Source organism: Crocuta crocuta, unplaced genomic scaffold, assembly GCF_008692635.1.
Source record: "Crocuta crocuta isolate KB4526 unplaced genomic scaffold, BGI_CrCroc_1.0 scaffold560, whole genome shotgun sequence".
NCBI classification, from domain to species: domain Eukaryota; kingdom Metazoa; phylum Chordata; class Mammalia; order Carnivora; family Hyaenidae; genus Crocuta; species Crocuta crocuta.
The window spans coordinates 1,640,792-1,659,448 of NW_027529656.1; positions in this window are offsets into that span (position 1 = coordinate 1,640,792).

The window sequence follows — 18,657 nt, forward strand, 5'->3', positions numbered from 1 at the left end:
ACCAGTAAGATACAGTCACAGATATTGCTTTGGGTTAAGAGATAGAAAAGAATTAAAAGTCACACTTTAGTTTTCGTCTTGGAAGACTTTCTAGATTGTGGAATTATCCATCGGGAAAGCAATAAAGAGAAAGAAAGATCTGGGAGATATATATTCTTGTGTTTCAAATAACCAGAACAGCTACTGTTATAGTGATCATAAAAAGCAAACAAAACAAAACAAAACAAAAACAAACACACACATACACACATACAAAACCCAAAACCCAGAGGCATGTTTTTCCATTTGATAATGGTTACAATAGAACATAATCCCTTGTAAGGATAAACTAGTTGCTGTTGGAAAATACTAACTTATTGCTTAACAATAAGCTAAAGTGTTAAAGATTTTTTAAATAGAAGATACAAATTGTACGTGATTGCACTAAATTTGAACTGTTGATGAATCTTTATCATCTTTCTTCCTTTTCCTTCAGGATTTCATTCGGAGAAACCTTTAATACTATTGTTTCAATAACAACTCAATGAAGTCTTCTTCAAAGGGATTACTGCTTATTACGTCAATGCCTACCCCTAATTCAAGTAGAAAGATGGCACAGGGCAAACACTAAAAAGAAAGGGAATCCCTTCCTTTAGGATATCAGTTTAGGACTTGCCCTGCTCTAGAATTTACTCACAATATTACCCTTCTTTATAGACTGCTTAGTGACACTGCCTTCAAAGGTCTTTCTTTCTACTTGACTTAAGGTAACGTGGAGAGAAAATAACAATCTGAATCTTGTATGTTTGACTTAACCGGTGACCTTTTTTTTTGTTGTTGTTGCCCCAATCACAGAACACAGCATTATTCTCAGTTTACACCTCTACTTTATTTTAAATGCTTGTTTGAAATTTATTTTTTAAATTTCATTAATTAGAGGCGCCTGGGTGGCTCAGTCCGTTAAGCGTCCGGCTTCAGCTCAGGTCATGATCTCGTGGTTGGTGGATTCAAGCCCTGTGTTGGGCTCTGTGCTGACAGCTAGCTCAGAGCCTGGAGCCTGTTTCGGATTCTGTGTCTCCCTCTCTCTCTGACCCTCCCCTGCTCAAGCTCTCTCTCTCTCTCTCTCACTTTCTCAGAAATAAATAAAACATTAAAAAAATTAAAAAATAAATAAATTTCATTAATTAACCTGTTTAATACTATAGTAACTTTGTAACTACTACAGAATTGATGTTTATAAAGAGTATTTTAAAACAAGAAAATGACTTTATATGCCATTATAAAAATAATATATGCTTACTCTAAAGAATTCTAACAATAAAAAACAAAGAAGTAAAAAAACCACTTAAAATTCCTTTTATGCCTTTTCCCTTGGACAGCCTATATTAAAATTTTGATGAATGACCTTTAAGGTGTGTTGTATATATGCGCACATGCATGCACATGTTTGTGTGTAAGAGAAGAGGGGAGAAAGATATATGAATTGATATGTAACTTTATATCCACAGCTATACTGTACTTCCAACAAAATATTATAACTTTTTATTTATTGAGCAAATGGGTATTTTTCTATTTTTCCATGGGTACATAATCCTTCTTGTGTGGATATACTATAATTTTATTTTCCCAATGCCTTTTAAAAATTTTTATTTATTTATTTTAGGGAGAGAGCAAGCCAAGAAGGCAGCAGAGGGAGAGACAGAGAGAATCTCAAGCAGTCCCCATGCTCAGTGCAGAGCCCAACGCAAAGCTCAATCCCATGGCCCTGGGATCATGACTTGAGCTGAAATCAATAATTAGTTGCTCAATTGACTGATCCACACAGGTGCTGCTCTCATGACCTTTTAATAAATTTGCAGTTATTTCCTCTATATGTCAATATAAAAACAGCTTCAATATGAATCTTTGCCAGTTGTTTATCTCCTTGATGAAAAGAATTTTATACATCCTGTCAAAATGCATAGCAGAAAATCTGCATCAATCTACATATTCACCAATAACACATAAAACTACCTCTTTCTCTATGGCTGATGTCATCTCTTTTTTCTCATGTTTGCCAATTTTTTATACCAAAGTATCTTATCAGTCTGCACAAATGCCACTTAGGAGAACAACTTCCCTGGTCACCTTCCGTAAAATAGCACAATTCTGTTCAACAGTCACTCTCTGCATTTGTGACAACATTGTCACTAACATAGCATACATGAATTTATTATTTATTTTCTGACTTCTCCCATCTGGGTTTACACTTTAGAATGGTGTGAACCTTGTCTCTTTTCTTTAGTTTTCTATCTCTCAGCAACTTGAGTGGGTTCTGACATGTAGTAGATATACAAGACCATAATGTTGAATAAACTTTGACTGAATTTTAAAAAACATCATTTTTACCTTACGAATCTCTTAATTATGTCTGATGCTTTTTTCTCAAACTTTATTATACACACAATTCTCATTTTTATATTATCTGGTTTTTTTTGCTGTCATCTATAGATTAATGTGCCTATATTATTATTTGTTTATTCATTTATTTTGAAAGAGAGAGAGAGAGCAGAAGTCGGGGGGAGGGGATCAAGGGAAAAACAGAGAGAGGGAGAATCCCAACCAGGCTACACGTCATCACTATGGAGTCTGATGATATAAGGCTCAATCCCATGAACCATGACATCATGACCTGAGCCAAAATCAAGAGTTGGATTAACCAACTGAGCCAACCAGGTGCTCCTATGTGTCTATCTTTGAATCAGTATTATACATTTATTTTTATTATATTTCCCTAATACATTTGGAATTCTGAATGGGTCTACTTTGTTCTTAGGATGTTTCTAATAATCTCTTTCCTTTATATTCTTGCAGATGATCTTTTGAACCATTTAATCAACTTTCACATAATCTCATAGGAATTTTAATTGGAACTGTGTTGAATCTAGAGATATATTTAGAGAAATTTTATGCCTTTATCACATCTTCCTCTCTAAGATAATGCATGTCTATATTTTCAAAACTTCATTCCAAAAAGCATAAAATGTCATTAGTGACTGAAGAGAAGGTTTATCATTTTCTTCACAGATAGCCTGAATATTTCTTAAAAGTCTATACCTAGGGATATTACACATTTGTTGTCATTGTGAGTGAGCTATTTTTTCCATTATACTTCTAACTGGTGTTTAAATTGCTCTTTGAAAGACCTTGCATTTAGAAGCTCTCAAGAACCTACATTATAATTCCATAAAGCACACTGCAAGTGCGCTAAAACACTACTTATAAAAGTGGTTTCAATAAAATATGGATTAACAGCCAAAATATGAACAAAATCAATTTATATTGGTATTGAGTTTAAAAAATCTATCTCATGTGGTGCCTGCATGGCTCAGGCAGTTAAGCATCCAACTTTGGCTCAGGTCATGAGTTCAAGCCCCATGCTGGGCTCTCTGATGACAGATCAGAGCCTAGAGCCTGCTTCAGATTCTATGTCTCCCTCTCTCTCTGCCCTTTCCCTGCTCTCAATCTGTCTGTCTGCCTGTCTCTCCCTCTCTCAAAAATAAACATTAAAAAATTAAAACTAAATAAAAAACAAATAAAAACCTATCTCATTTTCCTTAAAAAGCATCAATAACATATACTAATAGCTTTCTAAATAAAACTCATTGGCCTTTACATTTCAGAATTTTTTTCAGTCGGTTTCTCGAATTTTTACTCAGTTTAAGTGCCCAGCTTCAGCTCAGGTCATGATTTCACGGTCCATGATTTTGAGCCCCATGTTGGACTCTGTGCTGAGAGCTCAGAGCCTGGAGCCTACTTTCAGTTCAGTCTCTTTCTCTCTCTCTCTGACCTTCCCCCTCTCTCACTCTCTCCCTCAAAAATAAGCATTAAAAAACTTAAAAATAGGGGCGCCTGGGCAGCTCAGTTGGTTAAGCATTTGACTGCAGCTCAGGTCATGCTCTCACAGTTTATGAGTTCGAACCCCACATGAGGCTGTGTGCCTGCAGCCTGCTTCAGATTCTGCATCTCCCTCATTCTCTGCCTCTCCCCTGCTCACTCTGTCTCTTAAAAACGAATAAAAGTTTAAAAATAAATAAAAATAAATAAAAAATAAAAATCTATCTCATTTTCCTTAAAAAAAGTACCATTAAGAATATACTAATAGCTTTCTAAATAAAACTCATTGGACTTTACATTTAAGAATTTTTTTTAAGGGCACCTGTCTGACTCAGTCGGTTAAGCATCCAACTTTTGCTCAGGTCATGATCTCGCAGTTTGTAAGTTAGAGCCCTGCATCAAGCTAGCTCTGAAAGTGCGGGGCCTGGTCGGGATTCTCTCTCCCTCTCTCTCTGCCCCTCGCCCACTTGTGCACACTCTCGCTCAAAATAAATAAACATTTTTTTTAAAAAAGTAATATTTTAAAGGTGTGGTTATCTTTCAAAATTTGAAGTTAGGGATTCTCTCTCTCTCTCTCTCTTTTATTTTAGAGAGAGAATATGACTGGGGGACAGGGGAAGAGGGAGAGAGAGAATCTTAAACAAGCTTCATGGAGTGCAACATGGGGCTCCATCCTACAACCCTGGGATCATTACTTGAGCCAAAATCAAGAGTCAAATGGTCAAGAGACCGAGCCACCCAGGCACCCCAAGGATTTTCTTTCTATTAAAAAAAAAAAAAAAAAAAGTCACTGTATAGAATGCAATCTGAAAGAACTCACATATGCCTTGACCTGTGGTAAAGCAAAAATTCTCATAGATGTATCTCTAAGGTTTTTTCGTTTTATATAAATGCCATGCTAGCCTTTACATAGTCATTAAAAGTGGGATAGCTCAGTAATTAAGGAAAGAACTAGAAAACTTAAAATAAGTGAAATTTTTCAAAGGTGTTTGTAAGCTAAACTATTGTTGCTGAGAGAATATGATTCCTAATAAATGTTTTCACAATCAGTTGAGGGAAAATTGTCAGTAAGAAGAAAGCTAAATTGTAGCCTTCTGAGTCTTTCTAAAATGACCATAAGTTTAATATGTTATAGGACTTCTGGGTACTGATCACTGAATTGATTACAGCTTTTTTTGATAGGCCAATTTCTTTATGGCTTATTTCAACTCACAAATATAAAACATAACTCCTGCACTGTTATATTTGCCATGTTCTGAATGAATCTTCCTGTGTAATTTCCACTAATCATTTTTATTCCCCCATCTGTGCAAAAGACTACTTGATATTACCAATTAACCATCTGCCCATTTATGGAAAGGCTGCATAGTGCCTGCTTATTTGAAACCAGCCATCTCCCTTTCCATCACAAGTTGAATTCACCAAAAGAGGAGACTCTATAAGTATTTTTAAGTGCTCCTTTTTATATTAAGTAAAGATACATGAAATGATCAATGTAACATAATCAAGGTACATAACATAAGCAACAACCACAATATTTCAATGGTACAGTTTTATTCTTTGTGGAAGAAGAAAAGTTTTAAAAATTAATGCCCAAAGTAAGGAAATTATTTTAAAGCAAAACTGTGCTAAATTGACAGTTTTGCCTCACAACATTTTCTTGGAAGATAAAAAGGCAATTTCTGCCAATTTTGCAAAAACACCTCCCTTACTCTACTTTAGTTACTATCCCCGAGGCATTTTATATCTTTTCTAGTAGACTAAAATGCTATTCCTCTAGGGAATGAAAGAAGAACAAATCTCACCATTTGATATTCACCATACCTTGCTCTAGTTTTCCAAGATTTTCAAAAGGAAATATGTAATAGAGGGTCCCCATTGTTTACTCCAGTTCTCACCTCTCACCACACTGGAGCCCCCTCCCACAGACTTAGGACAGCTTTCTTCAAAAACGAATATGAATGTTTTGTACCTTTCCTCACAAGTTCTTGTATCTTTTGAAATATTTGAATATATTTGACAAATGAAGTCATTTATTTTACTAATTTCCAAACATATTTTAGTTTCTAAAATTGTTTTTAATGAGATTTACTCAACAGCCTGCATATTTTAACAATCAGCTGTGTGCTTTCTTGATTGTGCTGCATATTTGAATATTTCAGCCTTTGTATATGTTTTTGAGAGAGACTCATACTGTAACGAGCTACACAAATTGCATCTTTGCAGAGACGATACATCGGAACCTTAATGGTGGTGTCTGGAAGACCTTCTCCTTGCACCCATGTGTGTAAGCACACGTATGCACATGTGTGTATGTTGGGTGAGAGGTTTTACTGGTGTCTGAATAGTTGCTGTTAGAGATAAGCCTAAAATGCATTGGCTTTAAAAGAAAAATAAATATCATGGGCATCTTTTGGCTCAATCAGTTGAGCATTTGACTCTTGATTTCATTCTCTCACCGTTCATGGGTTTGAGCCCCACAGCAGGCTGATAATGTGGAGCCTGCTTAGGAGTATCTCTCTCCTTCTCTCCATCCCTCCCCTGTTTGCACTCTCTCATTTTCAAAATAAATAAATAAACTTTAAAAAAAAAAAGTGAAAGAAATATCAATACCAATTTCTAATTGTAAGGTTAGGTTACACTGAATGGGATTGTGCTTTCATGTAAAAAACAAAACAAAACAAAACCCTGAAATCCCATTTATTTGCTATAACATTAATATTTTAGCAACTGATTTCCTTACATCTGTGTGTATATATGTGAAGCACAGTGTATAAACTTCCCAATGCCTTAATTTTATAAAGATGTGCTACACTCAGTAGGGTCAAATCAGGAGTTTCATTTTTCACTTTCATTTTTCACTTTTCAGTCCTGATGGCTCTTGCTCCCCTGCTCTTATCAGCAGTCTAGTCAGAACTCAAAGTTTAACAGTCACTTTCAGGCAATTAAGTGTCTAGTCTAAGCTAAGGAAGTATTCTTATCCTACATTCAGTGTAAGATTTCTTTTCTCTCTTCAGACCAGGAAAAAACAGTAAAGAGAAAGTAAGCATGTGTTTACTTTCAGTTTGTGCTCCCCCCTCCACTAAGATTAGAATGTTTAGAAGGAGGGAGGGGGTGTTTCCATCACTGGGGCTATCTATTAACCTTTGTTGGCTGCCAACACATATATCTGCTACCACAAATGTCTAAATGTCCAAGCATCATTTCTCTCTATCCCTCTCTCTTTTCTCTTTCACTGGAGGTATATGTGTGAATTCTTGGCCCAGGTTACTGCCCTACTAGAGACTAATGACACAGACAACAGTCATTGGTGGCTTTTCACAACGGTCCCTCAGGCCTGGCTTCTGGCAATATATCCAGTCACAGACTCTCAACCAAAGGCTCTTTCAGGTAAAGTCCTTCCAAGACAGTGTTAAGCCAGCAGACACTAAAGCCAGAGTTGCTCTATCTTAGTCCATCATCAAGTAGAAAAGATTTTGCCCATGGCTTTCCTCTTTCCACACCTGTTAAGGGAGTTCCCAATTTCTTCCATAGAGAATGAAGCCCAGTGATGGTGCACTTTAAACCCAAGGGTGTGCTCCATGCACTGCCAAGAAATTTCTTAAAACTCTAGCTTCACATACTCTGGTTTTTCTTCAGATCAAGTAAATCTTTTACCTTTTATTAAAAAAAAGAAAAGAAAAAAACAATTTCAAACAAACAACAAAAACTTCAGCTACACAAATAATGACTCAGACTCTCGAGGATACCTCTCTGAGTAGTACTGAGAGGGTTCCTTTCTCCTAACTATGGTTTAGAAAAAGCCAAGGGCATTACCAAGTCCTTTCTATGCTTTCAAATTTCTTCCTTGAGTCCTCAATTCCTAATAAATAGCCTGTCTTATATAGCATGCTGGGGTGACAAACACTGAATGACTTTAGCCACTATTAATCCCACAAGAGTTTGTCTGGATTCCTTTTCTAGAGAGTTCTTAAAATCCATTGTCATGACCTTTGAGGATAAGGCCCAGAATCCTGAGACCACAGTAGGGACACTAAAATACAACCTATTATATGCCTGTAGGGATTTACATATGTAATATCATATAGCACATGGCATTTTTGTTAGAGACTTTTAAATTTTGTCTTATTTTTCTCATTCTTTCCCCATTCCTCACTCTTCTACACCCAAGTTTCATAACCTGATAGGTGTCCTTCAATGTATTTCACCATAGTTCAGAGCCTCGAACTTAGGTAGCATCAAACATTTCCAGCAAGCCCGCTGATAACAAAATAAGGATAAAATACTAAAAGAGCAGAGCTGCCCCAGCCAACCCCCAAAACTGCCATGAGAAGCACAGATCTTCCCCTGTCACTTTGGACTACTGGATTCACACAGACATGCTTAGCTTTGATCAGCCAAAATGCAGCTGTCTCACTGCCTTAAACAATAATAAATGACTGATGTTTTAAGCTCCTGAATTTGGGTGAGGTTTTCAACCAATGATTGCTAAATGACACAATTAATCTATTTTTTTACATTTCACATGATGTTCACTTCTACAGTCTCGTTTCGACATAGTTACCAACCATACCATTCATTCCACAATATCATCTAAAGGAAAGAAAGAAATAATCTTCTCAATAGATATCAAAAAAGAAAGTAACATAAGTCAATAATCTTTCACGATACAAACTTTCAGCAAACTAGGAATAGAAGGTAACTTTCTCAAAATGATAAGGCATCGACAGGAAACCTGTAGCCCACATCACACCAAATGGTAAAAGTTGAATGCCTTTTCCCTAGAGTGTGGAACAGGACAATTACATTCACTATCAGAATCTTTATTCTTCATTATACTGAATATCTTAGATTCTCCAACAAGGCACAATAAACATATAAATTAACAAATAAACAAATGGAAATGAAAATTATAGTAGTTGGGGAAAAAATAAGGAAACATATTTATTTACAAATGACAGGATAAATGTCATTAAAATTCTTAACACAAAACTAGTTTATCACATTAGTTCATCAGACTGGGAGCTTCACTTGAAGAAATACGAAACAGAACATTTGTACAAAAGGTCTTATACTGAGGTCTCATGAGGTCATCTGCAGTAAAGCAAAGTAGTAGTAATGACACAAAGATACACTGGCAGGGTGCCTTTCAACAAATTGCTCAACTATCAATTAGAAGGGGTTTTGCAGGTACATAAATTATCATGGTCCTAGTGCAAAGAGGAAGCAGAGCCAGTTACCAAGAGTGTAAGCTCTGGAGAAAGACTTTCCTTGGCTTTCTTAGTGATGGCTTAAGCAATTCATTTAAATTTTCTCTATACCAGGAACAGTATTGTTCTTTTTACTTTTAGGTATCTATCTCTTAGAAAGTAAAATTTTATTGATTTATATTTAAATACTTAAATAGTGGCTTGAGTGGGTGGATTAGAGATGAGATTCTATTTGGATAGTGTGTCTAGTTTGCCAACAACATATTACCTAAATTACATCATTATAAAAATTACCTCTAACTCTCATATACTACCCAACAACAATGAAACAGATATGCAGGAGCAAACCTTGGTTTGTGTGTTACTTAGAAGCCCTATGAAGGGAACCTAATCCATAAATATCATTTGGAATGATTTTTCTCAGGCCACAATAAGGTGAGAAATGGAGTATTACTGTTTGTATTATTATTCATTCGTTAAGGAAAACTCTAACAAGTATAAAGCCAGATGCTTGGTTCCAGGGAAATAGCTATGGAAAAAAAACCTTAGTTCCTGGGGTTAATACACTGCTCCATCTGTCCAGATGCCCATGTGACTACTTCTATTTTTTACTTTCCAGAATTCAATCTCCCTTCTGACTTTTTACGGGTTTTTAATTCAGGAATTATGAAGAGCCTGAGCTTTTAGTTGATTTACAAGAGAAGTTATCTTGCCACATTTTCATATACACTAGCAGAGAAACCTAAAACCTCCGGGTCAGAGGAACAAAGGCTGTTTATTACTGCTAAAATGACAATAGCCAGAATATCACCTTAGTTCTGGTTCATTGAGCCCCTGTTCCCACACAGCAACACAATTAGGGCCACGTGTTGAATGCACACATAGTAAAACTCTAATACAAGAGAGGAAATCAGAGACTAGGAAACCACTGGTCTTAGGCAGGGGATGCTAGCAACCTGAATGTGTTCTTCTCCAAGGAGAAATATTATCTTTATTACCCTGAATTGTAAGTAAATCTTCTGTAGGGATACAAAGGAGACATCTCTATGTTTACCATACTGGAATATAAATAAATCTGAGCAAATTGGCTGTTAATATCTAGCCATGAAGTAACATGAGAGATTCATGGATAAGTCACTCCCAACAAAGGGAAGGCCTTGTTTTATGTCTGGAAGCGTTTAGTATAGGAATCAGGACTAGACAAGTCCTGTACACAGTGCTTTATTTAGAAAGCATATATAACCTAAGCTAATTCAAATAAGTTTGTAGTGAAACTATGGAGAATCCTCTCTCTTTCTCTCTGCTCCCCATTCAACATGTAGAAAGGGTAGGGCAAGATTAGTAAATTCACCTTGCATTCTTCAAGAATATAAAGATATCTTAATAACAATTGAACATTGGATACATGATAGACACATATTATATAAATATGAGTTGGGCATGGTCCCTTCAAACAAGGAACTCAACAGTCATTGGGAAGAAGAAGTCTGTAGGTACGTAAATAACTATGGTCCCAAGAATAAAGCAGCAGCAAAGCCCTGATACTAAGAATATAATCTCTGGAGAAAGACTCTTCCTGGCTTCCACAGTTATTTTTTAGGCAATTTCTTTATACTTTTTTAGCTCAGTTACCTCACCTGTAATAATGACCTAGTAAGATAATTCAATCCATGAAAAGTGCTTGGAATACTGTATGTACTAATAGTAAACACAGCACACATGTTAGCTATTAATATCATGCTAAGTGATGAATATGGCATATGTCTAAATTGTTGCTAATTTATGGAACTGTCTAATCTACTAGCTTCTTTTAATTTTCTTATAGCAGTTATGGCTGTCTAAAATTATAATATATATACATAATATGTATATATCTATATATTTATTGAGGACTCATTTCCATATATATGTTTACTTTTTAATTTAGATCTCCCACTCTATAGAATAATTTAGAAGACAACAAAGACCTTGTTTATGCTATTTTTCCTATATTTCAACTATTAGAAAATTATCTTGCATAGAGTATTATCCAAGTAATATCACTGAATGAAATCTGCTCAGAGTCGTCAGGAAAGCTAAAAAGCACTTAGAAATTCTCAAACATGCACATATTGATAAAGTATGATGTGTTTTTGGTGAGGCTGAAGAAAGCAATTGTTGGCTGGGCTTAAGTTGTAAAGCTATGATGTAAGCAATTTGCAGAAAGTCTCAGCACAACATGGTAAAGACCTTAGATTTTTACTCTGGAACAGAGTATCACCAGGTTCTTCAACAAAAGAACTATTGGCAAATATTTTCTTTATTAAAAAAAAAAAAACAACTAGGTCAGCACTATTAAGAATGGATTGATGGGGTAAAAGAGAATGGGATACATGCATATTATGTAGAAAGTTAAAACTTCAGTTAAGAGATGACAAAAGTCTGCACTAGATCATGGACTAGATTCAGTTACATTTTATAGATGTAATAGACAAGACTGGTGATGTTGTGGGGGATAAAGCTAGGTATAGAGTTAACAGAGTTGATGTTTCAGATTGCAGTTTGAATATGCTGTGTGACTCACTCACTTAAAAACTTCACCTACCGGCAATTGTCAACAGAGTTCCTAGCTGTTCTCTAAGGAACTGGGAATTTAAAGCTGGAGCCAAAGTGAATCCTTTTAGATTGAGTTAGTGTACCAATTTACATAAAACTAAGGCAGCTGCCTCCATAAAACACTGAAGAAACAAACAGAAACTAACTGGCATTTTGTTGAAAAAAATGTAATTGAAGTTATCACACATACCCACCTGGCAGCACTTATTATCCTGGTAATTAAAGACAATGTTGTTTTAAACCTCAAAGATTAATAAAGTATCAAACCAATGTCTATGAAAATTAAATTATGAAAAAATAAATGTTTAATCAAAAGCTTTCAGTAAAAGATTAATAATTTCTTTGTTATAAAGCTTAAACTTCAAAATAAAAATACATAGAGCAATATAATTAACTATAAGAAAGTAGTAAAATAATTATTCCTCAGAAAAAACCCACAATGTTTCAGACCAAAGAATCACAAAGATAATTTAAACTTTGGCCTCAGCTGGTAAAGGAAAGAATATAGACAGCCATCAAAATTAAGAAAGGGTCATGGTTTATTTGGGTCTATGTGGGAAGCAGATATATGAGATCAGGATAGAAAACAGACAATGATCTCTTGGACATCAGCCATAGCAACATTTTTTTTTTTTGTAGGTAAGTTTTCTCAGGCAAGAAACAAAAGCAAAAATAAACTATTGGGACTAATCAAACTAAAAAGCTTTACCACGGAGAAGGAAATCATCAATAAAACCAAAAGACAACCTACTGAATAGAAGATATTTTGCAAATGATCTATCTGATAAAAGGTTAATATCCAATATATATTAAAAGAACTCCTCCAACTCAAAATAAAAAAAATTTTTTTTTATTAAAAAATGGCAAAGGATCTGAAGAGACATTTTTCCAAAGAAGACCTACAGATGGCCAACAGACACATGAAAACATGATCAATGTCACTAATCCTCAGGAAAATGCAAATCAAAACCATAATGAGATATCACCTCACACCTGTCAGAATGGCTAGTATCAAAAATACAAGAAATAATGAGTTAGTGAGGATGTGGAGAAAAGGGAGCCCTTATACACAGTTGGTGGGAATATAAATTGGTGCAACCACTGTGGAAGACAGTATGCTTTCCTCAAAAAATTAAAAATAGAAATTCTATGTGATCCAAAAATTCCACTGTTGGGTATTTACCCAAAGAATAAAATACACAAATTCAAAAAGATATATGCACCCCTATGTTTATTACAGCATTATTTGTACATTATTTGTAGTGGCCAAGATATGGAAACAACCTAAGCACCCATCAATAAATGAATGGATAAAGAAGATGTGATACATAGAAAAAGTGGAATATTACTCGGTCATACAAAAGAATTAAATCTTGCCCTTTGTGACAACATGAATAGACATGGAGGGTATAATGCTAGGTGAAATAAGTCAGACAGAGAAAGAGAAGTATTACATGATTTCACTTATATATGGAATCTAAAAAACAAGACAAGCAGAAACAGACTCATAAATACTGAGAACAAATTGGTGTTTTGAGATTTCCCTGGGGGAGTGGAGTTGAGCAAAATAGGCGAAAGAGACTAAGAGATACAAACTTCCAGTTACAAAATACATCACGGGAATGAAAAGAACAGCATAGGAATAGTCAGTAATAGCCAATGTTATTGTAATAACATTGTACAGTGACAAATGGTAACCACACTTATCATGGTGATGAGCATTATGTGATGTACAGAAGTGTTGAGTCACTATGTTGTATACCTGAAACTAATACAACATTGTATGTCAACTATACTTCAATTAAAAAAAAAAAAGAAAATCATAAGGGAGAAAAATACAAAAAAAAGAAGAAAAGAAAATAAATTCTGACCTCTAAAGTTATTTGATGTCGGACATTCAGTTACAGGTCCTGAGTTGCATTTAAAGAAAGTCACAGTTTGTCAGAGCTTCAGGAACTGCCTAAGAATAAATACCAGACTCTCATCCCAGAAAAAGGAAATATCACATTTGGGTCCTGGTTTTATGTTTAAGAGATTTTGCCAGGTAAGTGAGAAGTGTTCTGTATGTTAGTGGGTGCTGAGAACAAAAACAACTCTGGCTTATTATTTTTTTTTTTTCTATTTCTTCAGCTTGTCCCACTTAGACACTTCTATTTATATGATACAAGAAATAAAGTGCAAAAACAGTGACTTTTTTTTCTCCCCTTTGATAAAGAAGTACTTTACTGAAAACTTTGAAATACCTCTCTCTATAATAACTATCCAAAGCAGTAATTGAACTGCTGTACAGCTGGCTGAAAGTGAGGACATGATGACAGCCTGGAGCGAAGTGGAGAAGGGAGGCCACGGGGTATGTGCAGGAGAACAGACTTCGTCTGTGGCAATGTTCTGCATGTGTTCTGTTACTGTTTGCAAACTGGCTCCTTGGGTGTCTAAAGTACATAGAAAAGGTCGGAGTTCTCTTTGTGCTTTGAGGACGCCTAAGTGATGCTTTCATGACATGGAACATGAAAGTATCCATGGATGATTGTATTTTACTATGTAATACTTTCTGATATGTAATCAGATGTGCTACTTCCCTCACAATTACCTGAATTTATCCATCTATAGGAGTTATTAAAGTCCATGTCAATATGACTCTTAGAATGGAAGAATGAGGGAAGATAAATGAATAGACACCTGAGGCTATTTCCAGAAAAGAGCTCCATTTACCAGACTTGTCAGTTCTCAAAAACAGTCATTTTGATGCGTTATCAGACTATCAGAATGTGACAGCAAAGGATCTTGGGTATCACATGATAATAATTGTTCTGTCTATATTTATTCTATGATTGAATGGAGATGTGCTCAAATAATGTCATTGTGAATGTGTCTATCCATGTGTGTGTATGTTTATATGTTATATACATTTATTTATTATTATTATACTATTATTACTATTATTATTTTATTCGTTGTGCTTTTATTCTGTTGGTTTTCTTTTCCAGCAAGATCACTAGTATGCTCAGGCTTATGCAGTGTTTAATAATTTCAGAAGAGAAATAATATCATACGTTGGTTAAGAGAAGGCAGCTTGAGCCAGTAATATTTAGAATTCTAGTCCTTCAACTTAAAACCTATATGATCTTGGGCAAGCAACTTAATACCTCTGAGCTTCAGTTTCTCTATCTATAAAATGGGTATAATAGTATTAAAGCTCATAAAGTTGTGAAAATTGTAATTTCTTCCATGCAAACCACTTGGAATAGTGTTCAGAACATTAGAAACATTTCATTAAAGTGATCAAAAAATAAATGTAAGAATAATTAACCCTGTCATGATATAAAAATTATAAGGGTCTGACTGGCTCCATTTGGGTAATGTGTTCACCTGTGGACCAATCCCTGTGCCCTGAGTGACTATATAGCCACTGTATGTCGGACATACAGGGCTTCTTCTCTGAAAGAAGAAATGGAAATCACATGAAATGGAGGAAGGGTAGGTCCCAAATTGGAGCTGAAAAAAATATACACCCTGAGCTATGAATTATATTTATTAAGATTGTCCCAAAAAGAGGGATGGTTTCAGTGTTCAGATGGAGTTTATTAGGACTAGTGAAGGTAGAGGGAGGGGAAACAAAGCAGGAGTTGATATCTTTCCAGCCAGGTCCTTCTATGCACTTGCTTCTAGTACTCCTTTTTGCTCTATTGAATTTTTCCCCAAACTTCCCAATAATTATCTCTACATCAAAGCATCTAGGGTCATAGTGTGACTTTAAAATGTAGATTAATATGTAGATATGTAGGGCCATAGTGTAGACTTTAATATGTGTGTCCTAGACTTTTCACTGGCAAAGGTCTTTTTAGGATATGACTATGTGTTTTACAGTATTAAAGATACTGAACACCTCAACTGAAAATGTGTGAATTCAGTTAAAACAAAATCTTACTAATGGCTTTATGATTTTCAGATAAAATGCTGGCTCAGTAAATTAATTATGTAATTTCAAAGTGGTACAAATTTGAAGCACAACTATAGAAAAAAATGTCCTTGTATCTTTCATCTTTTGTGGGAAGCAGGTTTATTCATTTCTGGGTAGTCATCAACCACCTGCCACCCCCTCCCAAAATGTCATTACTTTATTTGAAGTCTTCTGTCCATTATGTCCTGACCATAGATTTTAAGGATATATTAACAGATAACAGTAAATAAAACTCGGAGACTGCCACTGTAAAAATGAATAAATAAATAAATAAACAAATAAATAAATAAATAAACAAATAAATAAATAAATACACAAACAAACAAATAAATGCAGAACCTGAGCTAAGCAGGCCCAGAAGTATTTTTGCCCTTTAGGGATGTGTTCAGCTCATCTTCCTTATATCTAATGCACTCGAAGGCTCAGCCTGACTAATTCATACTCAGAACAAATTGCATAACACTCCAAGACTGACACTTCCAAAGTTCATCCACTCTGTAGTTGCTTGACATTAGAAAAGGGCAACTTTTGAAAAACGAGTAAAATAGATTTTCTCACTCTGCTGCTCATGTCTCAAAAACAGCAGAACAGGTTTTTTGAAGCTTAACTTTTAAAATAGTCCATCATTCCACATTCACAATTTCAATATTGATACTGTTAAGATTAGCAAGTCAATTTTTTTCTGAAAATCTAAACATCTCAAGATTTTAAATATTATTCAAAATACAAATTCCACAAAGATAATGGCTTTATCTCCTTAATTCATAAGACACACAGCCTCTCCCAATATCTTTCATTTAATAAAAATTAAAAAAAAAGTGACCAATTTAATGAATGAGTATAAAGTATTTTATTATGAAAAATAAGTATCACATAAAAGTGAAATGCACGGACAGATAACCCTCAAGTTATTAATTCATAATTTTCTTATTTGGGACACTCAGTCAATTATACTAAAATTATTAATGTATGACTCCAAACTAGGCAAGAAACATTTGCATGAATTTATACCAGTTCATATTCTCATGGATGTATTTATTAAGTTTATCTCTGACATTTTTCATTTTTGAAGCAAACACTAATCTATTTCAAATTGGCTTCGTTAAGAAAAGGGATTTATTTAAGAGTGTAAATATGACATCTTAGAATCTAGATGGATTCTAACATCAGGACATCTTAATCTAGGGTCTAAAATAATGTATCAGGGCCCTATTTCTTCCTCCATCTCTTGTGTCACCTTTTGTAAGCTTCCTTGCCGGCGTCCAGCTCCAGCCAGTCCCTGAAGGATAGACGGTGTCCGCAAGAGTGTGATGAGAGAGCCCTGAGATTCTTTCTGATCACCAGGTAGGCATCTCTGCTCAGTCTAGGTTCTCAACCTTATTTATACGTGAAGGTATAGGGAACAAGAAAAGTGGCATTTGTCTTGGTAGATGATGTTTTACCAAGAAGCAAACAGAACTGTATACATAAAGGTCAGTCTTTTATTAGTAAGGGTCATTAGCCTGTTTGTAGCTCAAGGGAAGTATCGAGGGAAACAGGATCAGTGGGAGACACAATGTCTGCTGTCACAACCTCAAAGGAAGAAGATATCTTTAACATTAGCCACAGGGCCCGTAGTTCCCACAACATCATCCATACCCAGGAATAGTGTGTTACTCTATATGGGAATATTATTTTATTAGTTGTTAAGCTAAGGGTGGAATCTGACTTTTCAAAGTTATCAATCACTTAGTTCTATTCCAGGCTACTGAACATCAATGTCCCTCCATATCACAACAAGTCCCTGACCAGGTGTAATCATCATACCAGGGCCAGAATGAGGGGACAAGTCATTCCTGATCTTAGACAACAAAGAACTCCAGGGTGTGGTGCTCAAGCAGAAACACTATGAAAAAAGGGGCAGCTATTGGTCGCTACCTGACAGCAGGAGACCTTGCAAGCCTGCCTTAACCTCACAAGGAGTATTCTCAACTACTGAGTTCAGAATGGCTCCCAACACTTCCCCTTATTCTGAAGTATATACTATCAGCTTGTATTCTAAAAAGAAGAGACTTTTTGGTCATGTGCCCAGCTCTGAACTTTTATTGTATCAGGGTCTTTGGATACACTGATGGCCCCAGGTCTTGAGTCATGTACCTAGGCAGGAGGCAAAAGGAAGATCACAAATATCAGGGTTTGGGGTAGGGTAGTTCCATATTGAAAGCACCGGTACAGTGATTATACAGAAGACCTCAATTTTTTGCACCCTTTGCAATGTAATGTAACTTTGAAGTTCTTTCTGTCAAGGAAAGAGACTGTTTCTCTGCCCTTTAAATCTGAGAAGGCTTTGTGACTTGCTTTAGTTAATAGAGTGCTTCTGCCCTCTTTCGTGACCACTGTACTACCACGAGAGCAAGCTAGGCTGATGGAGAATGAGAAACCACATGTAGTGATTTGTCCCAGGCAAGACAGAAATCCATCCAGGTAAGATTGTCGTAGGTCAGACAGACACAAGCCAGACATTCTCCAATTAACTACAGATGCAGGAATGAGCTCAACTGATATCAATCAACCTAGTTCATCTAACTAATTTTGAAAGGAGAAATAGTTATTGAACCAAAAGAAGTATTTAGTTACTATAAAATAGTGAATGGGTTTCCATTGTTGATTAGAACTGATTCTCAAAGAAAATAAAATATTTGCTTGCAATGATTGCTAAATGACAACACCAAGTGAAATAATTTTATAATAGGTAACATAATGGATATTATGAAAAATAATATTCATTGAAATGCATGTCTCTTAGATCTATTAAATAAATTGGTCTTATTGCCTAAGAGATGTATTTCCTTAGCATGGTTAGTAAAAGAGTAAAGGGTTCAGCATTATAAGCAAAGGATAGATCTTGTGACAAAAATAGAATGATTAATAATATTAAAATGGACATAAACAATGCAGTAAACGTTTGCGATAGACTACCAATCAATCCATAGTTATGAATTTTTTTTTTGCATTTTAAAGACAAAGTATAAAATTCATGGGTTAATAATGTGCAAA